Source organism: Bufo gargarizans, chromosome 1, assembly GCF_014858855.1.
Source record: "Bufo gargarizans isolate SCDJY-AF-19 chromosome 1, ASM1485885v1, whole genome shotgun sequence".
NCBI lineage: Eukaryota > Metazoa > Chordata > Amphibia > Anura > Bufonidae > Bufo > Bufo gargarizans.
In genome coordinates, this window is record NC_058080.1 from 431,353,299 (window position 1) to 431,368,586 (window position 15,288).

A 15,288-nucleotide genomic window follows, 5' to 3' on the forward strand; every position below is an offset into this window, starting at 1 on the left:
ATCAAATATGATGTGCTTAGCAAATATATTTTGATAAAATAAAATGTGTCCAGGGTGTGCGACCTGTGTGCAATAAAGGCGATGTGAGATTAGTCCTCTCTACACTAGCACAGGGTAGGACCGCCACCAGACACTTCCTGTGGTCTATAAACATCGCAACTGCTCTGTGGGACTGGAACAATTTCATCAAGTCACCTCCAGCTACAAAGAGCTCAGCCCTAGGGTGTGATGGTGGTGGCTGTAAAGACTGAGACTGCAGCTGGCGGCACACAAGCAAGGAGCGAGTCCCTGCCCTGGTTAGCAGACAAAGCTTAATGTTAAAGGCGTTATCCAAGAGTAACAAATGCCCCCCATATGCCCCGAGACTCTCAGACTAATTGTACATCGTAGGTGACGCTAGGGAGACTCATCCCCATCACCGCCTGCCATTGTCTGGACCCCCCCGACCTTAATTGCACAGGGAGAAGCAGCGACGGTGGTGCAGAGACCAGGAGCGGCGCAGGGAGCGGGTAAGTACAATTAGTCTGAGGGGCCTGGGCATATGGAGGGCATATGTTATTCTAACCGCTTTAAAAGTTAAAGTGTAACTGGCATTTTTTGGTTAAGTGTTAACAAATACTGATCATTTTTGAATTATACTTTATTTACTGATTTTGCACTTTTTCATACCAAAAATGCTTCAGAAGTTTTCATAATCCATCTTCACAGCTCAGTGAAGCTACTCCTCGCTTACTGCCCCATGAACTAGACAGATTGTGTTCTGAAACGGCTTAGGCTACTTTCACACTTGCGCTTTCCCTTTCTGCTATTGAGATCCGTCATAGGATATCAATAGCGGGAAAAATTGCTTCCGTTTTCATTGTCAATGGGGACAAAACTGAACTGAATGAAACGGAGTGCACCAGAATGCATTCAGTTCCGTTTGGTTGCGTCCCCATCGCGGACAGAACAATGCTGCAAGCAGCGTTTTCTGTCCACGATGTGGTGAGGAGCAAGACGGATCCGTCCTGAAACACAATGTAAGTCAATGGGGATGGATCCGTTTTCTCTGACACTATAGAAAATGGATCTATCCCCCATTGACTTCCAAATGAGTTCATGACAGATCCGTCTTGGCCATTTTAGAGATAATACAACCGGATCCGTTCTTAACGGATGCAGACAGTTGTATTATCAGAACGGAAGAGATTTTGCTGATCCCTGATGGATCCTGCTGAAACGCTGGTGTGAAAGTAGCCTTAGTAGGTTTTTAGAGATGAGTTAACCACTCAAGATTCGGTTCAGTTCAGGTTCGCCATATTTCTGAAAAAGTTCGGTTCATACCCAAATAGATTCGGACCAAACTGAAGTTGCTTTAGGGGCCCTGAAAATTGGTATATAACACCCTCTAGCCTCCAAGGACTCTGGTTATGGGAAACTTGGAAAACTTGTTTTCTCTTTTCGTTTATTTTTTATGAATTTTATGATGATTTTTATATCATTACCTTGCCGATTTTCGAGTACAAAAAAAAGAATGTAGAATATAATAAATATTCAAATTTGTGAATATTCGATGAATATTCTACAAAATATCGAATATGACCCCTGCCGCTCATCACTAGTTGTGAGCACTATACACAGCCTAATGTTTCTATCCTCGTGTTCCTATGTTATCCCTACCTGTGCCCTCCTCCTGTTATTAGATGGGTCAGTATTCTGGCTTTTTTGGAGAGCAGTATTGCCTAGAGCTGTGATTTCTGAGATATTTTTATCATCACTGGACATGAGAGTTTTCTTTGGGTGTGCAGAGACTGGAAGGATCTTCCGCTTCTTTCTATTTTAACAGATTTTTACAGTGAAAAACGTCACAGTGGTTTTGCCTTATCTCTGGACCACAAGACTGCAGAGGGCATCCTGTTGTGAGCAGTCAAGATATGCTACAAAAAACTTCCAAATATATTGTAAATTTATTCCATTTAGAAACGGTACAAGGACCAGCAAACATTCACTTTTGCAGCCTGCTGTTCTCCTCAGGTCATTTCCATCAGGTGAAGCTGAACTCTGGTGTAAATTTGAACAAAGGGTGGCACAGATTTGGTGCATCTTAGTGCTTCTCATTTTAGACGTGACACAAGTAAGCCAAAGGAATTCATCCAGCTCTCTGTCTCTACCAAGGGGACGTGATTACACAGGAAAGGGGGAAGGGGTGGCTGAACTCTTCTGTCACGAAATTCTGTTGCAAAGTTAGAAAACTATTTGGTGGTGTAAAGTTTGACTAGGTATATTTATTAGCCAGCATCAGCCACTGTCTAATTATTAGTCAGAATTAGTAAATTGGCCTCAATGTCTACTTTTGGCAATCACTTTTTCATACATATCCTCCCTCATCTCTTCTCCTCTACTTATATTCAAAATGTTATCAATGGTCTATGACTAAGTTATCCTTCACAATCCAAACTTCCTATTCTTGACTATAGGACTTTTCTCGAGCTGCCCCAGTTCTCTGGAGTAAGCTACCCTGGACAATCAGATCAATTCAAAACATGGCTGAAATCATCTATAATGGCAGGTCTACGACATTCCCTAATCAGATTCCTCTCTGTTGAACCCATTACCTTATTTCACAGAACCTTCCCTCCATCCAATAGTACTGTCCACACTCCGCACTGTATCTGAGCACATACAGATGCTGACCGATGACTAGCTCATGCAGCTATATACATACTTCCATATAAATAATGGCCAGACCGTTGTACAAAGCAAAAAACATAGCTACTTAGAACCTCGTAAGTGTTGAACTGTCCTACAGAACCACCACAGGGAAAATGAAGCATTAGACCAGGGCTGGCCAACCTGTGGCTCTCCAGCTGTTGCAAAACTACAACTCCCAGCATGCCTAGACTGCTTACAGCTATCAGCCTACAGCAGGGAATGGTGGGAATTGTACTTTTACAACAACTGGAGAGCCACAGGTTGGCCAGCCCTGCATTAGACAGTGCCTTTTGAAAACAATGGACCATCTATGTAATGCATGGACTTGCTGTGTCCTCCATGAATAAGTGATCTCTACTTAAACTCACATATGAGAGGCTCTCTTACGACAGTGGATGTGGTACCAATTTTTCAACTAATAGATTTCACTTTTGGCTACTCCTAAGCGTGTTATCCTGACAGCCCTTTGTTACTCATCCTTTAACCCCAATACAGGGATGTGGATTTTGATGCAGAGGAAGAACCAGGTCACTGGTTCTTGGGATAGTCTTAGTATGATTGACATCTGAATGATGGGAGGCAACAGACACTGGCAGAGAGCACAGAAGAATCAGGCAAGAACCGTAGTCAGGAACAGGCCAAGGTCAAGGCAGATAGAGTTCATGCTATACAGCAAACAGTCCAAAATCAGAAGTAGCAGCCAAGACTCAATACAGAGATAAGGAACAGGTCAGTTAAAGCAGCAGAGGGTCACAACTAAAGAAACAGACAGAAGTTGGTACATGGGCATAGAATGAATACAGCACACTATAGCAGGATAGTATTTCTCTCCCACAGGGGAGGTGCTTTATGTACACCAAGGTGGCAAGCTTTTGGCTGATGCAGAATAGGTTGCACATGCTGGCCTTATAAATGCTGGAGGGAGCGCTTGTGCCCTATGGGCAGAGGAGGAGGAGAAGATTTGCTGGTAAAAAGCAGGGTTGTATGGACTAACAGAGCAACCTCCTGGCTGGGGAGGAGAACGAGAAGTGGTTCAGACCACGACATGTAAGCTGAGCAGTGAGCACCCAAGTCCACCGCTGTAGCAATGCCATCTGTTGACTCATTGACTCAGCATAGTCTAAAAACTATTCTAAAAATCTGACAACTCTTTGCATAAATTTCCTCTAAAACGTCTACATCTGTAGAACATAATGTCTTACTGCTACATTATAATAATATTTTCTCTCACAAATACGTTGCTGCAGAATCTTATGAGAAATTATATTTTAGTCATTGCAGATATGAGCAGATAAGCTATGTGACAATACAGTTTTCTGTATAAAGAATAGGGAAATGATGGAAAGGAGAAGTTAATAATGAGATAAGATGATTTGGACGACTAAAGAACACAAACAGAAGCGAAGAGAGCCGGTGAGTATCATGCTGGATCATAGGAGACATCTAGCTTTAGGTATTTATGATACATTTTTAATTTCAGAGGTCCAAATTGAAGCTTTAATGCAAACATTATACTGGGCTCCTTATACCTCTTACCCTAAGACACCAGAACCTGGGCTAAGTCTGCGGCTCCTGTAGATACACCACTCAATACTGTAGGGGCGATTGGGATCAGGCAGCAGCAGAATCCAGGGGAGAATTCAATAAGAATGGAAGGATGAAGCTCTGCTGGACTCCTCTTTGATGTTGGCCCCTTAGACACCACACTGATCTCCTGTCAGTGTCGGACTGGGGTGTCGAGGGCCCACCAGTAAAATTTATTTTGGGGGCCCACCCTATGGATACATTCAAATATTACCTGCTCACACAGCAGCAACATGCCACCAGATGATTGAATATAGGGGTCCGTGCATCAACTTTGAGAAGGAAGGTCCTGGGGAAAAGAGGATATAGGCTAGCTTTCCTCTATACCTAGAAGTCATCTCAGCTCTGATCCGGTCTATCATAATAAAGTGGGGAGTTTCTTTAATAATCTATCAAGTTTTTTATATGAACGTGGGCTGGTTGAGGTGCTGTACATTGAATATATGTATGTAGTGCAGTAAGTCTACGGTGTTATGTGCCACTTGTGCAGGGGGTGGGAGACTAGGGGCCCACCTTGCTCAGGGGGTTTCACCTGTACCCCTGTGGGCCAGTCCGAGCCGGTCTCCTGTCCTTTATTAATTCATTCTGGAAGTTTTTTTTGTTCTAATGAAATATCAGATAGAATTGGTAGAGCTGGAGCCTAGAATGGCTTGTTATGAAGGAGAAGAAGTAGTGGAGCTATGTCTATATGTTGTGTATTACTTGGATATTACTCTTTCTTTATAGATCATTTGATATTTTGTGTAATATGTCTTGATGTCCACCACTGAACATCATTCAGTTTTTCTTCATGATATAATTAGTGTTAAGCCAATCGAAGTCCACAAAGCGATCAGAATTTCAGGGCAAATTTGATTCACTGCAAAGCCGAATTTTGTGGTAAAGAATCGATTTTCCCTCAAATAGGGTAAAAAAAAATTGAAAAAATCATACTCATCCATTTGAGCACGAAGAGCCCGCCATCTTAAGTAAAGATCCCGCACGAAATCCCATGCGCGGGAACGTATGATGTCACTACAGACCACACGAGATTTCGCTCTGGATATTCAATCAAGATGGCAGTGGCCGACTCTTCACGATCAAATGGATGAGGTAAGTATTATCTTCTTACATTTATTGTTTATTTACACTGTAATATGAGCGAGGCATCTGAGGGGTACAATGATGGGGGCGGCACTTTCACTGCTTCCTGTCATTGCACCCACTAGTTAAAAAGAAATGCGCTTTGTGACTAAGTAATTCGTTACTAAGCAAACTTTTTGGTAAAATTTGGTGAAGCGGCCAAAACTAATTTTTCAATACTTCGCTAATTGCTAGATATAACTGAATAGTGGTTGGAGCCCCATTTTTCCAAAATAGTGCGCCAAGTCTCCTACTTCTGCCAATGATAACATTCTTGCTGCCCTCATCCACCAATATAAGGAGCTTAAGAGCTTCTGCATCCAAATGACATTGAGATCAACTTTGAAAGTGTTGTCTTGCATTTCTCATGTAGACAAAGTTAATACAAGGCACTTCCCAATGTATTGTTATTATCCATATTGCTTCCTTCACTGGCTGGAGTCATTTTTCCATCACATTATACACTGCTCGTATCCGGGGGTTCCGACCAACCTGCAATCCAGCAATTGTGGACATGCTTGTGCGCTCTAGAAAAAAGCACCAGCCTCTCTGGTGGTCCAGACCGTGGGAGCGTGCATAGACATGCGTGTGCAGCAGCTACTATCCCGGCCACCTTGTATGTGCGCAGCAGCGTTGGCCTTAACCCCTGGAAACAAGCAGTGTACAATGTGATGTAAAAATGTATCAAAGCAAAGGAGGCAATATGGAGAATCAATAAATCGTAGCAAGGTGGCTCTCCTAGGTTCTGTTGTGGAAGAGGTGCGCTAATCAACTCGACCAGAGGAATATTTTTATAAAGCCCCAAACTTTATTTATAGAAGATAAAAAATAAAAATATAAAAATTAAAAAAGTAGGTGCAATATATAATAAAAAAAAGGTTATAAAAGATAAAAATTGTTAAAAATCTTCCTATCCCAACAATTGATAGCCTTATATACAAGTCATGCTACAACCGCCGCAATTTGGTTAAAAAAGCAGTCACCACCTAAGGACAAGGTTACACGGTCTATATATAGAGAAATCGCACTAACTTGTAAATGTGCGCAGCATTCTATTATATCGTCGTATCGCGATGCGAAAAGCAGTGTTTCCCGTGAATTGAACTTGGAAAGCGGTACATAGTACACCAAATAACCCTCTTTGTTCCCATACTGTATATCAAATGGAAAAAATGGCATCACTTTGTCCATATTGACCTGAACTAGAAATTGGTAAAAATTTAAGAAAAAAAATAAACCAATTTTATGCACATAATTTTCTTAAGGATGTGAAGTTATTGTTAGAGATGAGCGAATTGAAGTTGACGAAGTGGAATTCGATCTGAATTTTAGGAAAAATTTTATTTGCACTGAAGCCGAATTTCCTCGCGCTTCGTGGTAACAAATCACATTTTTTCAATGAGGGCGTGTGAGGACATGGAAAAAGGAACTCTGGTATGGCGGGATCACCCAGATTGACCTGCCAATCAGCAGCCAGCCAGCCCTGTGATGTCACAGACCTATACATAGCCTCAGCCATCTTGGATTCTGCCATTTACCAGTGTACTTAGTGCAGGGAGAGACGTCTGCAGGCGCTAGGGACAGTGCTAGGAAAAACTATTTAATTGTGCAGAAAAAGAGATTTGCCAGTGCAGGGAAAGATTGTTCAAGGAGTCGGGAAAGGATAGGGAGGCATCATTCCACAGCATTGAAGCTGAACAGGGTTCAGTAGGGGCGGTTACAGCCTGGGTAATAGGAACAATCCTATTACACCTTGCTGCACTGACTGCGGATCCAAATTGCCATCATACAGCTCTGTAATTCCAGCAAACCGCTCTTATTATTGGGGTGCAAGTGCTGATTGATACAGCCATTAACAGGGTTTGTTACAAGGAAATATTTCTATGTCTTATTTGCCCTTGTGCGGTGCAGTTATGTGTTCTAAAGCATTTTTTGGCTTGTATTAGTGGGAAAAAAGGGGCTTATTAGCTGTTGTGTTGGTGAAGTGCTAAAATTACAGCCCTTTTTGTTGTGTATTAGTGGCAAAAGTAAAATATATTTGCAGGTCAGTTGTGCGGTTATCTGTTGTAAAGCCAAATTTGCTGTGTATTTGTTAAAGCTGCTCCTAATCAGAGCCAAAGATGTTTGCTCTGCTGCTCCAAATTAGTGTCTTAGGCCTCTTTCACACTTGCGTTGTCCGGATCCGGCGTGTACTCCACTTGCCGGAATTACATGCCGGATCCGGAAAAACGCAAGTGTACTGAAAGCATTTGAAGACGGATCCGTCTTCAAAATGTGTTCAGTGTTACTATGGCAGCCAGGACGCTATTAAAGTCCTGGTTGCCATAGTAGGAGCGGGGAGCGGGGGAGCGGTATACTTACAGTCCGTGCGGCTCCCGGGGCGCTCCAGAGTGACTTCAGAGCGCCCCATGCGCATAGATGACGTGCCATGCGATCACGTGATCCATGCGCCTGGGGCGCCCTGACGTCACTCTGAAGCGCCCCGGGAGCCGCACGGACGGTAAGTATGCTGCTCCCCCGCTCCCCACTACACTTTACCATGGCTGCCTGGACTTTAGCGTCCCGGCAGCCATGGTAACCACTCTAAAAAAGCTAAACGTCGGATCCGGCAATGCGCCGAAACGACGTTTAGCTTAAGGCCGGATCCGGATTAATGCCTTTCAATGGGCATTCATTCCGGATCCGGCCTTGCGGCAAGTCTTCAGTTTTTTTGGCCGGAGCAAAAAGCGCAGCATGCTGCGGTATTTTCTCCGGCCAAAAAACGTTCCATTCCGGAACTGAAGACATCCTGATGCATCCTGAACGGATTTCACTCCATTCAGAATGCATTAGGATAATCCTGATCAGGATTCTTCCGGCATAGAGCCCCGACGACGGAACTCTATGCCGGAAGACAATAACGCAGGTGTGAAAGAGCCCTTAATCATAGGATTTTACATGCATGGGAGAATCAACACTATCACCAGGTAAGGGTCAAAGCGGTTCTCATTTATTCATGGAAGTTAAGCAGTTTATAAGGACATGAGAAGGGGGGGGGGGGGCATCCCCCCCTGAGGCTCATGGCATTGGCTAGAATACAAAAATAAGAAAAGAGATAACACTTGGCATCTGCGCATTGTGCATTATATATCTAGGTGCCAGCGCCATCTTGCAATGGCTTCATACTAACAGCAGTACAGCATACGTCATATATGACACATCAAGGAGGAGGGTTGGGTACATAAGACATTGTCTGAGAGCTGGAGGATATGGAGGTCATCTTAGTTGATCAAGAATGATATCCACATCTCTATCAGTCCCACCTTGGATCTCATTCTTTCCCTAATCTAAGTAGGTTCTACAATCTGTCCCATTGTACCTGTTGGTTGTTTCACCACTTTAGAGAGAATCCCTATTGGAAAGGCTCCCTCGTAACGGACTTATACAATAGGAAGTCAGATTCTCACCTATCCCTAATACTGAATATACGGGGGTGATGTTGAGTGGTGGCTGCCTAGGCTACTTTCACACTCGCGTTCGGTGCGGGATCCGTTCAGATAATACAACCGTCTGCATCCGTTCAGAACGGATCCGGTTGTATTATCTTTAAAATAGCCAAGACGGATCTGTCTTGAGCACCGTTGAAAGTCAATGGAGGACAGATCCGTTTTCTATTGTGCCAGATTGTGTCATAGAAAACGGCCCCATTGACTTACATTGTGTGTCAGAACGGATCCGTTTGGCTCAGTTTCGTCAGACGGACACCAAAACGCTGCAAGCGGATCCTTTTCCATTCAGAATTCATTAGGGCAAAACTGATCCGTTTTGCTTGTGAGAGCCCTGAACGGATCTCACAAACGGAAAGCCAAAACGCCAGTGTGAAAGTAGCCTTAGTTGGGTTTCAGTCTTCAACTTCTCGATTGTGAACATAAAAAACTATTAATACTGAGAATCTTTGGGCAATACTATCAATGGGTCATTGGGCTGGAAGTATCGGACAGTAACATCTTTGTTCTTCCTTTTACAAAACTTTTTCACGGCCCAGAAACCAATTTTTCTATCTCATTTAGAATATAATCTTTGAGTCAGGAACAGCAGTCAAATAAGGGAGAACAAGTAACAACATTCTTTCAAGTCTCCAGACTCAACATTTTCTTGCAATGACTGGCGCAGATCCAATTAGGCTTTCCTAGGAGTCTCACTGATGTGCTTGTGGTCAACAACACTTGAAATGGACCATCAAACCAGGGTTTGAGGACTTTTCTAACGTGTCTTTTTACCAACACCCAATCTCCAGACACAAGTGGGTTCCTGGTGCTTTATCAAGATCTGGAAGTGAAGCAAAAACTTGAGAATGTATTTTAGTCAAATGCTTGTGCAAACTGATCACATAATCTGTCAGATAACCATGTTGCGTTTGGAGCTGCTGTGGAAAATACAATCCTGTCCTAGGGGCTGACACAAAAAGGACCTTCTAGGGACTGTTCTACACCCAAAACCTTCATCATCTCCTGCATCACTTCACCTATGAAATGAACACCTCCGTCACTTTCAATGGTCTCAGGTACCCCATACCTGCATTCAACTTCGGCCATAATCTTCTTTACTGTAGTCTTTACGGTATGCTTCTGGCCATCCTGAAAACAAGTCATCACACAACATTACTTACTCATACATGCCCACCTTGGGTAGTTGAATGTAGTCTGCAAGCGTTGAAACAGGTACAAAGACGTGTGTTTCTAGGGTACCTTAACCACCTTGTCCATGTTGTTCTGGGCACAAATGATACATCCTTGAGTATATCTGGCTGTGACAGTGCTGAACCCTGGGGCATAACATGCACTATGTGCTAAATCACGCATAGCAGTTTTTGACTGGTGCATATAAAAGGAACGTGCGTTTGTTGTCTCTAGTGCGCCTGATCAGCCGCTGGAGATAATGACGTTGTCCTGTAAAAAAACATGCATGAGGATCATAGTAATTTTATCTGGCATTGATCACTGAGCGAGGCTGGAGAAAATTAGCTCCAGTGGTAATGGTAGGTTATAGTATACATGTGTTTGTTAGCTAGCTAGGTTATTCTAAATGATGGTGTCTTGTCTTCCTATGTCATCACTTCCTGTATCCTTGTCTTGTCCAGCCCCTTTTACACCTTTTGTTAGTAAATAAAAGAGACATACTGAGCAGGGCAGAGGGGAGTGCTCAGCAAGAATTCAATCAATATGGTAACACCGGGGTCTGTCTCTGACTGCGGCTAAGGGAACAGAGATTTACCTATTTTTCTACACAAACTTTGATGCGAGCAGATTACAACTATTAATATTTCTACGACAACTGCATCTGCAATAAGCAACAGGGCCCAAAAATGTCCTCAGTGCATTCATGTTTCTGGGCAAAGGGATGTCCGAGCAACCTCTGGATGTAGCGGTACTGAAAAGAAAACATTTGCCAGATCAATCACCGTGGAGTGGGTAGAGGTAGTGGGAACCTCAGCCAACAAGGTGTGTGGATTGGGCACAATGGGGGTGTTAAAAACTGTGGCTTCATTGACAGTACGTAGGTCATGTACCATCCGGTAATGGGTGGGTTTTCCCTTCTCACTTTTCTTTTTCACAGGGTACAAAAGAGTGTTAGAAGGGATACAATCTCCCTGATAAACCCCCCTTTTTTTTTTCTTTTTCAAAAAGTCTCGGATTGTTTGAGATATGGCATCTGACTGTGCCATACTCAAGAGATACTGCATCTTCCTGGGAAGTGGGGCGCCTGTTAGTTTCACAGTGCCGTCCGCCAGGTATGAGATGCTGGCACGTACTACTTTTGCAAGCAAGTCTGCACCCAGGAAGCAACAGGGGGCATTATCACTGAACAGCAACCGGGCAAGCACTTCCTGGTTAAGTGCAAAGCTAGCACGGATGGGTTCTGTTAAAAGGGGAGCATACTACTTTCCCATCCACTCCTACACAAGGACGGGTGTCCGTGGAGATTAAATAAGGGGAGGACATATATTTGCTATGCTCAACTGTCTTGGCTCAATCAAAAACGGGACTACTTCTTTATCACCCAGAGTGAGGGATATCATTGGGGCCGGACTTGAATTTGCTAAAATGTTTTAGGGCACAGCAAATACTGGATTGTCTGTTTCCTAATCTTGGTCTAACTTTTCCCCCTCACCTGTCTTTGTGTCATCCTCACTGCTGCAACGGACCTACTGCCAGCGTCTGGGGTATCCCTTGCTCCTTAGGAGGTTTCTACGAAATATGTCCCTCCTATAGAGCAAGTAATCATGACCAGACCAGTCCAGACTTTGTAGTAACGTTGAACACAGCTTTACTTGGCATAAACGGTAATCCAAACAGTTTCCAAATGGTTTCTTGGTCATCAGCAGGTATTGGCTTTACTTTGGCAGGCAAACACTTCTGCAACAATCTCAGCCTGCTATGCTATGCTATGCTAGGAACTTTCTCTTCTGCTGGAACTTAGGTTAGCTGTAGGCTGTCTCTTCTTACTTTAACTTGAATACTTGGAACTTCTTGTCGTGGCTTTGAGTACAGATGTAGTAGAGTTAACAATCATGCTTTATGAGACGTGTTATCTAAACTAAATGCGTTAAGAAAACACCTTCAATTGCTTTTCAATGGCTTTTGTTTCAAGATAACACGATGAGTTAAAAAATTTGAGTTAAGAGTTTGAGTGTTAACACTGCTACAGCTGTACCTCAAGCTCTTACCTCAGCTTGGATGAAGGCAATGCCAGCCGAGGAGGGCACAGGCAACCATGTAGACTTCAGAGGCTGGCTAGTGCTCTGCTATCCAACACACAACCTCTGCCAGAGAAAGGGTGGAATAGACTGATCTACTGCCTAACTAAACTCCTCCCTCTCTAGAGAGGGCTGGAATTGAACTAGATGGTTCCTCTCCAAGAAAATAGCTCTGCCGAGTTTGATGCCACCTGCTGGTGAACCAGGCACATTACATCTTAATATAAACAGTTGCATAGAAATCATACACATTTTGCAGGACACATAAATAATTACGCAAGATGACACTGGATCACACCATACAGATAGTGGGGGGTACAAAAGGAGGTGGTAGTGGCACTCCGGGACATTACATTCTCCTGCACTTAAGAGGCAAGCTCCCCTTGGCTTGTGCTTAGGATATGCAAAAACATGAATACCAGACATATACTGTATACAGTATATGCTCTCAGGGTACCAAATAAATATATGGTGCTGCAATACAAAGACTGTAATATAAGACGGCTAACAAAAGGTCTCTCTGCTCTTGCGAGTAGGATGTCCGTTAACAGTTTCCCTCTCAGGTATAACCAGAGAACCATACATTGTGCACTGAGTGCTCACTACTGACTATACTTTGAGTATTATTGGGCCACAAATACCAAAGAAAGAGCGGGGGTGTCTTTACTTTGTATTCCCACCACTATGCAATAAAAAACGCCTGCAAATAGAAGGGTGGCTTTATCCTGTATTCCCTTCCAACAACAAGGCCTAATTATGCTTTACGCTACGTCACCTTGATAACTAAAACAGGTAGCTACAAAATTTCCATAAGGCGGCACGCAAGGCCTTAGGACATACTCAACCTTGACTAGACACAAGGTGCAAATTAGGAGGAGGAATCCTTTCTCCTACTACTCCAGACACATACCGTATAATAGCAGCTGGTCACCCTTAATGGTGTTAGATTTACTTGGTACATAGCCATTTGGTCTAGAACCATTAGTTATACATGTACTCGACTTAGCACATAACCACTTGGTTTAGAACCATTAGTTCCAGTTGTACTCAGAGGCAATCAATAATGAGCAATGAAAAGTTAGAATGTGCTGCTTGGAATCTACCAGCTGTACTCAGAGCAGTCCAATCAATACCTAAAGTGCTTACTATCTAGTGATCGAGAAATAAAGTGCAAAAGTCCATACAATAGTGCATACAAATCACATTGTGGAACCTGCAAAGGAAACACACAATGGGCAATATACTTGAACGTTTCTGAAAATGCAAAACGTTACTGCAAAATAGATAAGGCACATTTTTATTAATGCAATTAAATAGTGCAATAAAGTAATAGAGTCACTTTAGAGTCTTTTTCTTCTGTACTTGAAGACACTGTCACTTACCTTGTAATCCAAGGTAAGAAGTAATTGTAATCCATATAAGGCACAAAGTGATTTGTAATCCACATGGGTAACAGTAGGATATAGAAGCACAGGCCATGAGAACAATCAGCAACAGGCTCCCAAATAACCTGAAAAGGGGGGGAAAAGGAAAATGTTGCACTATTCCGGGCAACTTGGATATTAATGATGTTACTGGGGGGAGTTCTAACTAAAATGTGACCATCAGGGTGAGGGAAAAACGGGGCAACCTGAAAAAGAAACATATATATACCAACAGGCCTTCACCCATCAGGTGTAGTCCACGGAGTGACTCCCAAAGTCAGTAGTTTTTTCTTTAAGGCAGAGGTGGTCTGACTCCTTAGAAGAGGGGCCTTAGGTCCTCCTCACTACTGGAGCTGGAAAAGGACATGAGAGGTAAAGTCCATGTGTGCTGCCATGGTGGTGCTCTGGCGACACATAACGTCGGACCTTTACAGTGTCCGGGTGGTGGTGCTCCGGCTTGCCATGGTGACCTTTTGCCTCGCAGGGGCAGACATTCCGGTCATCAGTAAACGGTCCAGGATCTCGGGCTGCAGAGGCTCCTGCAAACGATCTTCTGGGGCAGCTGGTAAACTGTGGTGGGACGAAATAATAGTCGTCAACACACATCCCGTCTGGCATGTCGGCTCTGCAGGTAGTCCAGGCAATAGAGGCTCCGGCTCCGGTTGGACACCAAAGTGCAAGACGCCATCTGGCAATTCCCGCAAGCAGTGCACCTTCCCGGTGGCCGTTGGGTCCTCCTGCCAGTGCTCTGGTACTGACTTGGGCACCAGGGGTTTTGGTAGTAGGCTCACCCCAGTGGCAAAGGGGTCTTTGGCGGACCGCATGGGGGTGTACACCACCTGCTCCCCTTGGTATAAGCTGTGCTGGGCTTGGGGTAAGTGCAGCCGCTTCACAGAACGCCTATTCATAAAGAGTTCTGTTCCGGATCTGTCGTCCTAAATGAAGCCGCTGCCCCGCTCCACATTAAACCAGAGTACAGTCCCAATCCTCCTTTCTAATTCAGGGTCACCAGGCAGAGGTCGCTCCAACAATCGGATGACCCAGTTTTCTACCGCCTTCTGATAGTCCCAGGTAAAGGCCGCGTAGGCCTTGACACTTAGGGGTGCAACCGGTTTGAGGGAATCATAGGCCGCAGTTTTGCCCAGCACCCCAGCCCATGCCACCCCAATCGGGTTGTCTTGGGCACGCCATCTTGTCTTTCTCAGCGTGAGTACTGACAGGAAATACAGGAGGGGCTATAGGGGCGGAGCTTCCTCATCATGCAATGGTCTTGCTCCCTGTAGGCTGGGCTAAGTTTTCGCGCTTCAGCAAGGGGAGTTTCTTCAATTTCGGCCTCTGGGCATGAAGAAGATGCTGCGCCATCACAAGCAAAAATGGCGATTTATCTCTTTGGGTGCCTACACGCTGCGTTTTGCATCGGTCGCTCCGCAAAAAAGTAATCAAAGTCCTTTTTAGAGGTATATTTGTAAATCCAATAGGCTGGTAGGCCCACAATTTGGTTGTTTGTATCCTATTCTTAAGGGTTCTTAATGGCACACAGTTTGGGTACAGTTCTGGATCCTGTTCGTGACGCCACTTTGATGCAACAGGCCTACTGCCAGAGTCTGGGGTTTCCCTTGCCCCTTAGGAGCTTTCTACGAAATATGTCTTCTTATAGAGCAATAAATCTTGACACCAGTTGCAGTTAAGCAACGAGGACATGGAGTCCCCTTTGTAGATGGTAATGTTGGT

At 44.1% G+C, this 15,288-nt stretch overlaps 1 protein-coding gene across 1 annotated transcript in view; it reads left to right on the forward strand.

Annotated features, from left to right (window-relative positions):
* Nucleotides 1–5,188: 5,188 nt before the first annotated feature.
* The window catches only part of LOC122927693 (sialic acid-binding Ig-like lectin 14), a 173,584-nt gene continuing 163,484 nt past the window's right edge, over nucleotides 5,189–15,288 (forward strand). The window contains exon 1 of the mRNA XM_044279788.1: nucleotides 5,189–5,367. The gene's annotated coding sequence lies outside the window, so the exon portion shown is untranslated. The remainder of the gene's footprint in view (nucleotides 5,368–15,288) is intronic.